At 65.2% G+C, this 12,443-nt stretch overlaps 1 protein-coding gene across 1 annotated transcript in view; it reads left to right on the forward strand.

Annotated features, from left to right (window-relative positions):
• The first annotated feature begins 11,618 nt into the window (after nucleotides 1-11,618).
• Nucleotides 11,619-12,443, forward strand: part of CPLX1 (complexin 1) — a 43,249-nt gene continuing 42,424 nt past the window's right edge. Inside the window, exon 1 of the mRNA XM_045474895.1 lies at nucleotides 11,619-11,734. The gene's annotated coding sequence lies outside the window, so the exon portion shown is untranslated. The remainder of the gene's footprint in view (nucleotides 11,735-12,443) is intronic.

Here is a 12,443-nt window from a genome sequence, read left to right on the forward strand (position 1 = left end):
CGACTCCCTTAAAAAACAACGAGCGCCCTAAATAGCTTTAGAGATTTCACATCAGAGTTGCTTTGGATCCAGAGCCCCCCACCCCCCCGCCCCCGGCCTCTGGGCTGACGGCCCCTCTGCCTTTGGCACCGGCCCTAATTTACTGTCTTGGGGTGACATTCCAGAGGTTCCCACGTGGCCTGGCCACAAAGCTCTGACGCTACAGGCCGTGGGCCCAGTGTGGGGCCTGCTCCAGTGACCTGGCGTGTCCGCTGACCGTGGGGCCACAGTGATGAGTATAGTCGGGAGCCAGACCTCTGTGGGCCCCAGGGGTGGGGCGGGGGAGCCATTCTGGCCGGTGCCACAGGGTTCCCAGGCCGCCCCCATCTGCAAACCCAGGACCCCATCGCACTCTCCAGGGTCTACAGAGGATGCCTCCACACCCAGCATGCCTATGATGGCCTCAGTGACCAGCGTCCTCGGGGGTCATGGAGGGACATGACTGCTGGGTATGTGACCCACACAGTACATCCCCACGCTGGCCCCAGCCGCCTCGCCCCTCCCTGCCTGCTCCCTGACACCAGGCATTGCCCGTCTCTGGGGTCCCGGCCAGTGTGGCAGGTGCAGCGTCTTGAGAAAGTAGTTTCATTTCTGTGCCTAGTGACACGTCCTTGTTCCTGCCAGCACCTGCTGTATCTTTTTTGCGGTTGGTGTCTCTGCGGTTCCCAGCAGTACAGGTGGCCACAGGGCCCTTTCCAAGGCTGGGCACACCCTCCGGCAGCGTGGCCTATGTTCTTGGCTCCCAACAGCCTTAAATCCTGCCCCAGCCTGATTCCTGGCAAATGCCTATTTGTGGGAAATAAATACTCATTTGTTCAGCGAATACTTACTGAGAGCCCACCGCTGTGTGGCCGAGTTGGGGGCTTTAACGAGGGGGGCGTCGAGCTCAGCCGCGCGCCGCCTCCAGCTTTCCCACCTGCCCTGGCCTCTCTGCCTGGGGCCCCTGAAACAAAGGCCCAGTCCAAGCCTTGTGGGGGTCGTAGGGTAGATCCCACGGGGCTTATAGGGCCCTCGAGTGACAAGGGGTCCCTGCTTTGCTGTGGATCCCCAAGGCTCAGCCTCACCTTCCTGGCCCGGCTGCCACGAGGCCAAGTCCACTCATTCTAGGGTCTCCCTCAAAGACCTTCTGAGATGCCACCCTGTCCCTGCAGCCCACAGGGTGACTGTCGGAGCCTCTCAGGCCTGTGTCCCTGGGTCTGTGGATGCACCCCCACCCAGGACCGTGGGCTTGAGAACCCCTTCTGTCCTGTCACTACTGCCAGCTTGGACCCCAGCAGGGTTGCTCTGCTAACCCCTAACCCCAGGAACCGCCCAGACCGTGCTGCTGGTCTTGGTGACAGTGGCTGGCTAAGCTGTGGCCAGTGGTCAAGTTGTCTTCCCTGCACAAGGCAGCTTCCGGGGCAGGCAGGCTGGAAGGGGAGTACCTTGGCCACCAGGAGGGCAGAGCAAAGACGTGCACACGCAAGGACTCTTGTACACGCATGTCTGGTGTTGGCTCTGTTACCACGTGGTGTCCAGCCAAGCTCTGTGGCCCACGCACTCAGGCCAGGAGCATCTCCTGGGTGGTGAGTAAGGCCTGGACAGGATCCCGTCCTGCTGCCTGGCACCCGCCCTGTCCACCCCTGCTGGGTGGGGCCCCTTGGGGAGGAAGACTCCCCGACCCCCCAAGCGGTGGGAGGCCTCTTTCAGCGTGGCTGGGTCAGGTGGCATGGGGACCCCAGGAGGTGGCCTGAGGTGTGGCCACAGCCCAGCTCGACCCAGCTGTGTGGAAGCGCTGAGAGCCTCTGACAGCTTGTAGTTGGCGCATCGGGGCTTCTCAGCTCTCACAAGTAACTCCTTTGTTTATTGCGCGAGTCAGGGTGCAACACGGGTTTCTCCAGGTCGGACGTGGTCTTGGAGGTGGACAGACTGGACTCTCTCCGGGAGGAACCAGGTCCAGTTGTTCGGACCGAGCTCACTCGTGACCCCCAGGGCAGGGGTGCACAGCACCACCCCTCAGTGCAGGAGAAGGGGTCTTCTGGTCAGGAGGACGTCAGGCTGATCCACGTTGTAGGAGTATCAGGACTTGGCTCCTTTTTAGGGCTGATGATACCGTTGTTTGGACAAACACCTTTATTCATCATCAAGGGGAGTCGGGCTGCTTGGCTCTGTGGCTATTGTGATGCCGTTGCCCCGGATGTGGGCACACGTTCACGTTTGGACACGTTTTTCAGTCTTTGGATGTGTCCCTGGGAGCAGGGTTCTGGGCCCCCTGGAGTCACCCCCCGAGGAGTCGCCAGCCTCTCTGTGGCCCGTGTACCCTGTTGGTTTGAACACGGGCTCCTTGCCAGGGTGCAGGTGGGCTCACACATGCGTTCACATGCCATCCGCCCACCCAACACGTTCTGCTGGGCACCCACATGAGAACGGGACAGAGGCCTTTCCTTGGGGATTGGGGCTCCTGAGGGCGCACTCAGAGCATCTGGTGCCACTGCTCCTTGGACGGCAGGAGGGCTCTGGTGCTGAGTCCCCAGGCTCTGCTGCGCCCTTCACACATGCAGACCTTCGGAGGCACCATCGGAGCAGAGAGCTGGTCCACACGCGGACCCTCCTCCTCCTCAGGCTTGGCCCAGACGCCAGCCTCGGAAACAAAGGGACTGCCCCTGCCTGCCATGGTCCCAAGGACTTTCTTCAGAAGCCCTCCCTTCCCCCCCCCCCCCCCCCACCCTGCCACCCACCTCTGGGCAAGCTGTCCTGGGCCCCAGGCTGGTGGGGAGGGGGTGTCCAGCCATGGCCAGCACAGCACTTCTGACGGCCCCACCAGCCTCTCTTGGCCTCTTTCCCTCTGGGTGACCCGTCCACACCTTCGGCTTCAGCTGGGCTGCCTTCCTGGGGCCTTTGTCTGCTTTCCAGGCTCCACAAGCAGGGTCCCTTGGCTCTGTTGTCCCCCAGCCCTGAGCTGCACCATCAGCCCTGGTTCTGCCTGGCCCATAGCCAGGGCACAGCGTCCACACCCACGTCCAGGCGGGGCTGACCCTAGTGGACACTGGTCCAGCCACGGCCCCTGTGCCGCCTGCCCTGGGGGAATCAGTGAGGGCTGGCAAGGGGCCTCTAGGGTGTCGAAGGCACAGGGTCAGGGCAGGGGGCCAAGTGGATGGCTGCCCATCAGCTGCCCACAAGGGCAGAGATCAGCGTCAGAGTCTGGCCCTCCATTCAGTCCTCTGCCCCGACTGCGCTACGGGCTCCCTGCCCACCACACCCTGTGTGAGCCACACGCCTCCACTCCGGGCTCCCCTGCAGGGGGTTCGGGGCCAGCGCCGGCCAGGGGCCGACAGTCAGTGCAAAGTAGACGCCTGTCCTGAAGGGCAGTGGCTCTGCTGTACGAGGTTGTCACCGGCTGGAGGCTGAGCCAGGTACAGCCCGGCGGCCCCTGCCACCACTCACACATTTGGCCACTTTGGTCTCAGGCCGGAAATCCAAACGGATGTCTGTGTGAAGTCTCCATCGGCTGTTCTCTGAAGAGCAAACTCCCAACTGACAGTCCCCAAGCCAGCAGGCACCTGGCCGCCCCAAGGAGATGGGGTGGGGGTTAGCCCCTTCCACAACAAGCTCACCAACACTGGCAGCAAGGTGAGGCCACACACGTCCCTACCCACACCCGCCTCCTGGCCAGCGCTGGCCAGGCCTCTCTGTGCAAGCAGGCGGATCACACGTGCCTCTTGGGCACCACTCACCCCTTCCCAGCAGCTGGAGAAGGCCTAGGGTCTGCCAGGGTGGGGAGAAGGGAGATGGGGGCAAAGACACGAGGAAGGAGCTGTTTGGGGACACAGACATGTCCACTGTTTGACCTGCTCCGGCCGACAGAGACCCAAGGGTTTCGTTAGCGGATGTCTAAGCCAGACCTCAGGGGGTATGTGGGCTTCGGGCTGAATTGACCCAGTGTCATCCTGACAGGTGCTGGGTGGGGGGCTGCATTCCCAGCAGAATGGAAATACTCCCGAGTCCAGCGTGGGGGAGGGCTGGGCACACCAGCACACGTCCCCGCGTCCCCACACCACCCATCAGGTGCCCGGTGAGCATCTGGGAGCTGTGACTCCCTCCCTGTGCTCCAGGTGAGCGTGGTGTGGCCCAGAGAGGGAGACCCCCACACACAACCTCACAGCCCTGGCCCTAAACCTAGGGCTTCTAAGCAGACAGGCCCTGGGCAGGTCAGGATCGTGCACACTTAGGTCTGCCCGTAGGCGGGAGACCTAGGGACCCGGACACCCCCTCTCCAGAAGGAGGAGGAGACTGGCAAGGCCACGATTTCAGACCTGGGGAGGGAAGCAGTTCCAGAAATCACATCATAATTGCAGCATTGTATGCAGGAAAGAAAATGGCAGTAAAATCTGAAGGCGTCCTGAACCAAGGGGAGCAGGCTCCACCTCCAGAGAGGAACCTGAATCAAGTAAACCATCACCCTCAGCCGCCCAGGGGCTGGTGCCTTCCCAGACCAGCGGGCAGGCCACACGGCGGGGGGGGGGGGGGGGGGGGGGGGGGGGGGCTGTATCCACTGGGACCCCGTGGAAGACCCAGCCAAGGGGTCTGCCCTGGTCCAGGTGGCACCTGGTCCAGGTGGACAGTGCCTTGCCCTAGGTGATGGGATGGCCTGGAAACCTTGCTGCCGTCCCTGCTGCTGGCGGGGGGGGGGGGGGGGGGGGGGGGGGCCGCCCTGGGCCTGGCTGAGGATCTGGAACCATCTACTCCTCCTACCATCCAGGAAGATGAGCCTACACAGGCCCTGCCCCAACCCCAAGTGGCCAGCAGACGCGAGCGTAGGTCAGGGCCTGGGGCCAGGGCAGGTGGCCCCCATAAACAGGACTCTCGTCCAGTGGCCCCTTAGCTGCCCAGTGTGCCCCACCCTGTCCAAACTCTGGCTCCCCACCAGGTCATAGCCTCCCCAGGTGAGGCTCCTACAGGCCCCCAACCTGAGTCCTCCCCAAATCTCCTGACCTCAGCACACGGGCCCGCCCCACACTCACCCACTAGTAACGTGGCCACTGTGTGTGTCATGCTGCCCGACATGTCGCTGGACTCCACGCTGGACTCGGGAGTATTTCCATTCTGCTGGGAATGCAGCCCCCCACCCGGCTTTCCCAGCACTTGTCAGGATGACACTGGGTCAATTCAGCCCGAAGCCCACATACCCCCGGTAGGCCTGGCTTAGACATCCGCTAACAAAACCCTTGGGTCTCTGTCACTTGTCTGTGTGCTGGTCTCCGCACAGCACTTGCTGCCATCTGCTGTCTCCTGGGCATCGGCTCCCTCCTGGAGCAGAAGCTGGGTGAGCACGCAGCCTTGCCTCCTTCCTCTCAGCACCTGTCGTGACGCCCAGAAGCGAGGCCGGAAACAACTTCAGCTAGCACGTGGGTGCGCAGGCAGGGCTGGCCTGCCTGGGGCTGGTCCCGTGGCTGGACGGAGGGGCAGAGGGTGGCTTGGCCTCTGCCGTCGAGGGCCGGTCCTCGTCCTCATCCCCTCGCTGGCGGGTCCAAGGTTCCTGCAGGCCGTGGATATGACCCAGGCTGTCCTCTGCAAGAGCCTCTGTGTTCACTCCCAGCCCAAGCGGGAGCCCTTGGAAGCAGCGCTGAGCTGACAGGGGAGAAAAACAACAAAGGAAAGAAAGCCTGGTTTTGGCGCTCGCTGTGGTGGATGTGCTCCCAACTCAGGCTGGTTGCCAGCCGCCGACGTGAAGTTACGGAATGCCGAACCCCCGTCTTCAGCGGGGTGCACTCGCTGTGCACAGGTCTGGCTGCAGAGACCTCTGGGTGCCCTGGGGCAGGCCTCCAACCCTGGCTAAGAAGGAGCTGCCCCTGCACCCCACCCCCCAGGGCCTTGGGCCACACCCTAGAGCGGGGCCCACAGGGGCCCTGCCGGGACTGAATTAGCCACCTGACCTTCCCACCTCCTGGACCAAAGCACAGCCAGAAGGTCAAGGCCCAGGAGGCAAGGAGGATCCAGGTAAGACCTGTGCCTCTCTCTCCCCAAGTGAGCCAGTAAGTGTGTCCTCGGCACGAAGCATCCCAGCAGTACCCACACAGGCCTCACCTTACTCTGGGTGTCACTGGGAAGAGGGGGACCCACTCCTGGGTGGTGACCACAGCATCTGGGTCCCTCAGTCCCTGGGCAGCCCCGCCAGTGACACAGAGCTTCCCTCTGGCACCTGAATCTCCACCCTGAAGCCCGCCTCCAAGGGTCAGCAATGTTGTTGGCTGACCGAGTCCTGGCTGGATCAGGGTCACTGTCTGAAGGAATCCAGGCCTCTCGAGCTGCCCCACCAAGACTCCAGGGGGCCCTGGGAACACCCCCGGGCCCTCTCAGCACCCCCGCGTCGCGGCTCACTCCTATGCCTGCACAGCCTGGCGTCCTGTGTCCAGGTACTGAATCTGGCCTCGGGGCGGGGCTGGGAATGCAGTGCGGCAGAAGGGTCTGTTAAAGGGACCCGCTGGGGGGGCGCCTCGGTGGCCCAGTCAGCTAAGTACCCAACTCTTGACTTGGGCTCAGGTCATGATGTCACAATTCGTGACACAGTCCGGCTCTGCACTGACAGCGTGGAGTCTGCTTGGGATTCTCTCTTTCCCTCTCTCTCTGCTCCTCCCTAACTCTCTCTGTCAAAAATAACTAATAAAAAAAGGGGGGACCCAGTGAGCTTGGTCCCCAAGGCAAGTGCAGTGGCTTCTTGGAAGGTGGAGGAGGCCACTGGGGTGGAACAGAGTGACTGAGGTGGGGAGGGGGTGGGCAGGAGCACCTGGCTGGCGGGGGGTGGGGGGACATTCCCAGAGCAAGGATGTCTGGTCTGCAGCTCAGGGTCACATGACAGGCTCTGGGGAGTGACCATGCGTCAGAGAGAAAGTCGGGCTCCGAGCGCCGGGTGGGCACTCACGTGGATGTTACGCTACACTGCAGTGGATGTGGCCAGATGTCCCCCAAGACTTAGAGATGCCCCAGGGCATTCGCCCAGCCTGGACGTTCCTTTTGTTTCAGGGTCCATCTGGCTCATGACTGTGGAAGAGACGCCGGTGTGACAGGCACAGACATGCTTAACCCAGGGCCACCCAAGAGTGCCTGGGCCCAGCCCACAGGGGCCCTGCTGGAGGCCTGGGTGTCCAGAGGATAGAGCTCTCAGGGCTTCGGAGGCACAGCCTCCCTGAGAGCAAACTCACCCCTGCCTCATCTTCCCCCATGCCTCCCATCCCTCACGCCTGCCTGCACCCCCTCGGGGCTGTCCCAGCACCTCCGTGCAGCCGCTGCGCCACAGCAGCCAGTGAGAGGCTGAAACCCCATCTCCAAGCCTGCGTATTTTTACACTGGAGCACAGAGGGGCTGCTCAAGGCAAGGAGCGGGGTGGGGGGGGTGCCTCACAGCCGCTGCTGACCCCTCCTTGCTTTCCCTCCGCCCCTGCACTGCCCACTTCTCTGAGCATCTCTGAAAGGCATGCCTTCCCCTCTCTGACACGATACCCTGCCGGTGACTCAAAGCGCCCCCCCCCCCAATCTGCCGGACCCCTGTGCCGGGGCTGTTGGAGTAATGACAGGATCCTGGAAGGGAAGGTGCCGGTCAAGGCCACATGGGCACGGAGCTGGGGAGGGAGGCAACCCCGGGCGGGGCTTGGGGCCCTGTCGGGGAAGGCGGACAGCATCAGGGGGCTGGGGTGTGAAGTGGAGCAGAGTGTAGGCAGATGGGGCAGGAGCCATCGCGGTACTCCGAGCCCAGACCCTGGGCCAACTCCTCAGGAAAGTGGGTCCCCGGTGTTCCTGGCAGGGGCCCCCCTTGTCTCTGGAACTTGAGGAGCAGCCTCTGTGGGGGTGGGGGTGGGGCAGGGCCTCTGTGGAGACAGATGGTCGGGAAGAAAATGCATTTCATCACGCGACCCTGACCAGGCAAGAGTGACCAGCCCGCAGGACGGAACACTGGTCTGAGGGAGAAGCGGGCACCCCAGGCCGGGCCGTACCTCAGGTTCACGCCCCGGAGCCTCCACAGGTGAGCCCGCAGCAGGCTGGGCCCTGGGGGCTGGACTCTCCTTGCCCACGGTCACGAGGGAAGGGGTCGTGGCGTCGGGGAGGCACATAAGGGTCCCCTGCGCCCACAGCCGTGGTCCTGCCCCAGCTCTGACGGAAGACAGCCGAGAGTTTCCTTCTCACTTTGTTTCTGCTCTCCCATGCTGTCGGGGCTGGAGCAGGGCGCTGCCCTGGGGTGCCAGAGGCCCTCCGTGGGACAGATGGGATCGGCAGGTGCCAGGCCTCCCTGGAGGGAACGAAGGGGCACCCAGTAGGGGTTTCCTGGGAGGGCCAGAGCAGGGCGGCTGTCTCCTCTGTCTGCCATCTGGAGTGACTCTGTGGGGCCACAAAGGGGACTCTGCGTGGCAGGGAGTCTCAAACGCAGCATCATACGGTCTTTGGCACAACCCTGCTTTGGATCAGGGCTTCCTGGCCTCAAGGGGCCAGTCTCTGGAGGGCACGCAGAGCGCTGAGCTTAGGGGCCATCCACCTGTTCCGCCAGCTGGCCAGGGTGCCACAGCCAAACACACGTGTCCCGAATGCCGACCTCTCGCTGAGACGCCCCTCCCCTCGTTCTGACTCCCTGGAATGCACCCCCACCACCGGTACCGCCGCCGTTCATTCACCTCCTCTGTGCCCTGGCCCCATCCTGGACAGCGGCCACGTCCAGGTACCTTCTGAACTCCCTCCCGGGTCTTTCTCAGCTGTGTGGAAGTTTCCTGCCAAGCTCTTGCCTCTCTGTGGCCGGCTGCCGTTCTGGGAGCTGGGAGCTATTCGCCGGTACCCAGGTCCTCTTCTGGGCACTCACAGGGCCACACAGCCCACCAAGGGCAGCACTGCCCCCTCACCACGGGAGCAGAACTGGCAGGTGGGCAGTTTCCAGCTGGTTCACCGCATGGCCTCACTACCTGCCCAGAGCACTGCTCACCCTGCCGTCCTTCCCAGGCTCCAGAGTGGGCCAGCCTCCCCCTGCCAGGATGGGACACCAGTCACTGTGATCCGGAACCGTCACCAACCTTGCCTGTTTCCCCTGGGAGAGTCCGAGTCCTGGCTGGGCCACCGATCCCCAGCTTAGGGCCTGGGCAACTGTCAGGACTGAGGAGGTCACAGCATGGTGGTGAGTGTAGGAGGGTAACAAGCAGAGAGACAGAGGTGGAGACCCACGGAGAGGGACAGGGAGGGCAGGAGAAAGGCGGAGAGAGGCTTGGAGGGTCAGACAGCATCTTTGGACCCCTGGCTCAGGGCTGTGTGTGGAGCTCAGCTAGGCCCAGATCATGGAGTCGGTGGGGCTGTGGAGTCCCCATCCAGTTGAAGACCCTCCACCGTCCTGAAGAGCTTGCAAGGCTCTGGTGCCACAAAGGCAGCACTCTGCCCAGCCTGGCTGCCCTGAGTCAATGCAGTGTCTCCCTGTAGGGGGCTCTTGAGGTTACCCAGGGTCATTGGTTGTGGGGCCTGCTCTGGACTTGGCTGAGGTCACCTATGGGATCCTGCATGGGGTTGACACAGATCGGCTGTGATTCACCCTTCAGGCCCATCTGGTGGCAGCAGAGGTGGAAGGAAGAGCCTCTCTTTCCTGGACCAGACCTCTGCCTCCAGCATCTACACCCGGGTACTGAGGACACGGGAAGGGCCAGGCTGAGCAGGACCTGAGCTGGGGCTCAAGTCAGACCCTCAAGACCTTCACGTACTGGGCTACAGGTGACCACAGAGTACACATCCCTAGAGCCGCTGAAGGCCTGGGTCTAGAATCCATTCCTGGGGGTCAGCCAGGGCACACTAGCTCAAGGGGCTCCTTGCAGCCTGGGCTTGAGTCCCATGTCCTGCCCCCAGGCTCACCCTTTGGGCAGCACCCCCCCCCCCCCCCGCCCCACCTTCACCTCCTGGCCCAAACCCAGCTGACAGGACCTGTTAGCAGGAGAAAGTGAGAATGTTGAGGCCAGCTCCCCAGGGCCCTGGCATCCAGAGAGGCTGCAGCTGGGTGTTTCCTGAGAAGTATGTTTTGGGACCTGTGCCTCCTCCGGGGTCACTGGCCACTGAGTAGACAGTGACCCCAGCTCCCAGGGAGTAGCGCTGGATTTCTCCATAGCCTCCCCTTGGGGCCCTACCCGGCCACTGCCCTGCACAGTATGGGCTGGAGACGGTCAGAGAGGGGTGGAAGCTGGGAGCGGAGGCGGCAAACAGATCGGGAGGATATAAGCTTTGTGGGTCTGCACATCTTCCCGAGTTCATCTCGGTCTCACGGCTGCGGGTGGGGGTGGGGATGGGGCGGAGGAGCAGAGAGGGGCAGGTCTCCCCGGAGTGGGGGTGGGGGCAGAGACAGCTCCAAGATCCGTCCCTTCCACCCCAGGCCCGGCACGTCCCGATGACTCTGTCGGGAAGGGACACCGACAAGTTAATGCAGTGGCCACCAGGGTTGTCCGCCCACCAAGCAGGAGGTCAGCCCTGCGCCGGTGGCCCGAGAAACATTTTCAGCCCGGACGCTCTTCGGGACCCTGGCCGGGGCTGAGCCGCAGCCGCTCCCCCGCAGCACCGCCCACAAGGTCGGCCGGCGGGGCGGGGTCTCCCGACCCCCGGGAGGGGCGGCAGGACTGGAGGCCCAGCCTCCGACCTTGCCGCGACCCCGCTCTCCCCGCAGTGCGGCTTCTGCCGCGGGGGCAGTCCCCGAGGCCCGGGGAGGGGGCGGCCGGTGGGGGCGGGGCCGCGAGGGCAGTCGGGGCGGAGCGGCCGTCGTCTGCAGTGACCTTCACGCGTCCGCGCCCCGCAAGGGGCCGCCCGCCCTGAGCCACCGGCGCCAGCCGCGCTCTTTCCGCGTGTCCTCCCTCCCTCCCTCGCCCTCCCCTCCCCCGCCGCCGCGCCGGCCGTACGAGGGGCGGGGGTCTCTCGCCTCTGTCCCCCTAGATTGAAACTCGCAGACGCGGTTACCCTGGAAAAGCAGGGCCCGGCCGCTCTGCGATTCTGTCTCCGCCAGGGTGGGTGTCCAGAGTCTGGGGGCTCCCTTTCCTGCCCGGGGCTGCGAGGGGGCCCAAGACCGGCGGAGTCGGGGTCACGGGCAGCCCTCAGGGTCACTCGTCCGGGGCGGGATCGCTGTTGCTGCCCGCGACGGAACCCCTGCCCCTGCGCGCCCCGGCGGCGTGGAATGGGGAGGGGAGCCGCGCGACCCCAACCCCCAAGGCCTCTCCACCCCCGCCTGAAAAGAAAGCTTTTGCCACTGGGGGTTCCGCAGGCGCTCACGAGGTTACCCCGCACGGGCGGGGGCGTGGGGATGCGCGACCCTGTCTGTGAAGAGGGCGACCCCCGCCCGGGTCCACACCGAGGAGGTCGGATGGTGGTCGGGGGTGGGGGGGCAGTGTCTGGGACTCTAAGCCGCCGTGCGGGCCGGGGTCGCTTGCGGTGGCCCGGAGATGCCCCCCGAAAGCGGCGCGAGGGCAGGGCTTGCGAGGGGAGAGGGGGGCGCGTCTCCCCGCCCCCGCCCCCGCCCCCCGCGGGCGCCCGCCCAGCCGCTGCGGCCCCGCCCTCGTCGTCACGCTCGGACGCGGGCGGGGGGCGGGGAGCGCCTCCATGTGACGCGCCCTCCTCGCCGTGCCCTTCAGCCGCCGCCGCAGTTCCCGGGGCGCCACATGGAGCCGGCCCGCCGCTGACCGCCCGCCCGCCCGCCCGCTCGCCCGCAGCCCGGCCCCGGGAAGGTAACCGACGCGCCCGCGCGCAGCCCACCCCAGGCCGCCCGCTCCCCGCCCGCTGCTCCCGGCCCCGGGCGGGCGCTGTCCGCCGGCGCGGTGCTGAAGCGGGCCCCGCCGTCCCGCCGCGCGCCCTCCCTTTCTGGCTCCTTCGCCGAGTCCCCGGCCTCCCGAGTCGCCCCTTCCCCTCCCTGGTGCCCTGGCTCTTTCTTTCCCGGCGCGCTCCCGCCTGAGGGCCGCTCAGCGGAGCCGGGCAACTCGCCCGCCCGCAAAGCCAAGGGGTGCGGCGGCAGCGGGAGCCCCGGCCCGCGCGGGGCGGCACTGGGAGCCCTGGGAGAGGCTCCAGCAGCATCCCGAGTGTCCCTGTGGCTGGACCCTGAGCTCCCCATCCCCCTCAGGAACCAGGGGAGAAGTTTGGAAGAGAATCTGCTTTGCGGCAAGGGCGCCCCTGCGCGCCAGCGCTCTGCGGGGAGGCGGGGGCACTCCCACCCAGCCAGCCCTCCCCAGGCCGCACAAACGCGGGTCTCCGTCTGCAGAGGAAAACACCGTAAAACACTGGGTCTCCAGAGGCCTGGGCTTCCCCGCCAGGAAGAGACCCCGCAGGTGGGGAGGGAGGGGGATCGCAGCTGCGGATTTTACAGGGGGCATCTCCCCACTGGAGCTCAGCTGAGCTGGACCCTGGAGCGCCCCTCCGCCCCCCCCCCCCCCCCGCACCACG

This window comes from Leopardus geoffroyi, chromosome B1 (assembly GCF_018350155.1).
Source record: "Leopardus geoffroyi isolate Oge1 chromosome B1, O.geoffroyi_Oge1_pat1.0, whole genome shotgun sequence".
Lineage (NCBI taxonomy): Eukaryota > Metazoa > Chordata > Mammalia > Carnivora > Felidae > Leopardus > Leopardus geoffroyi.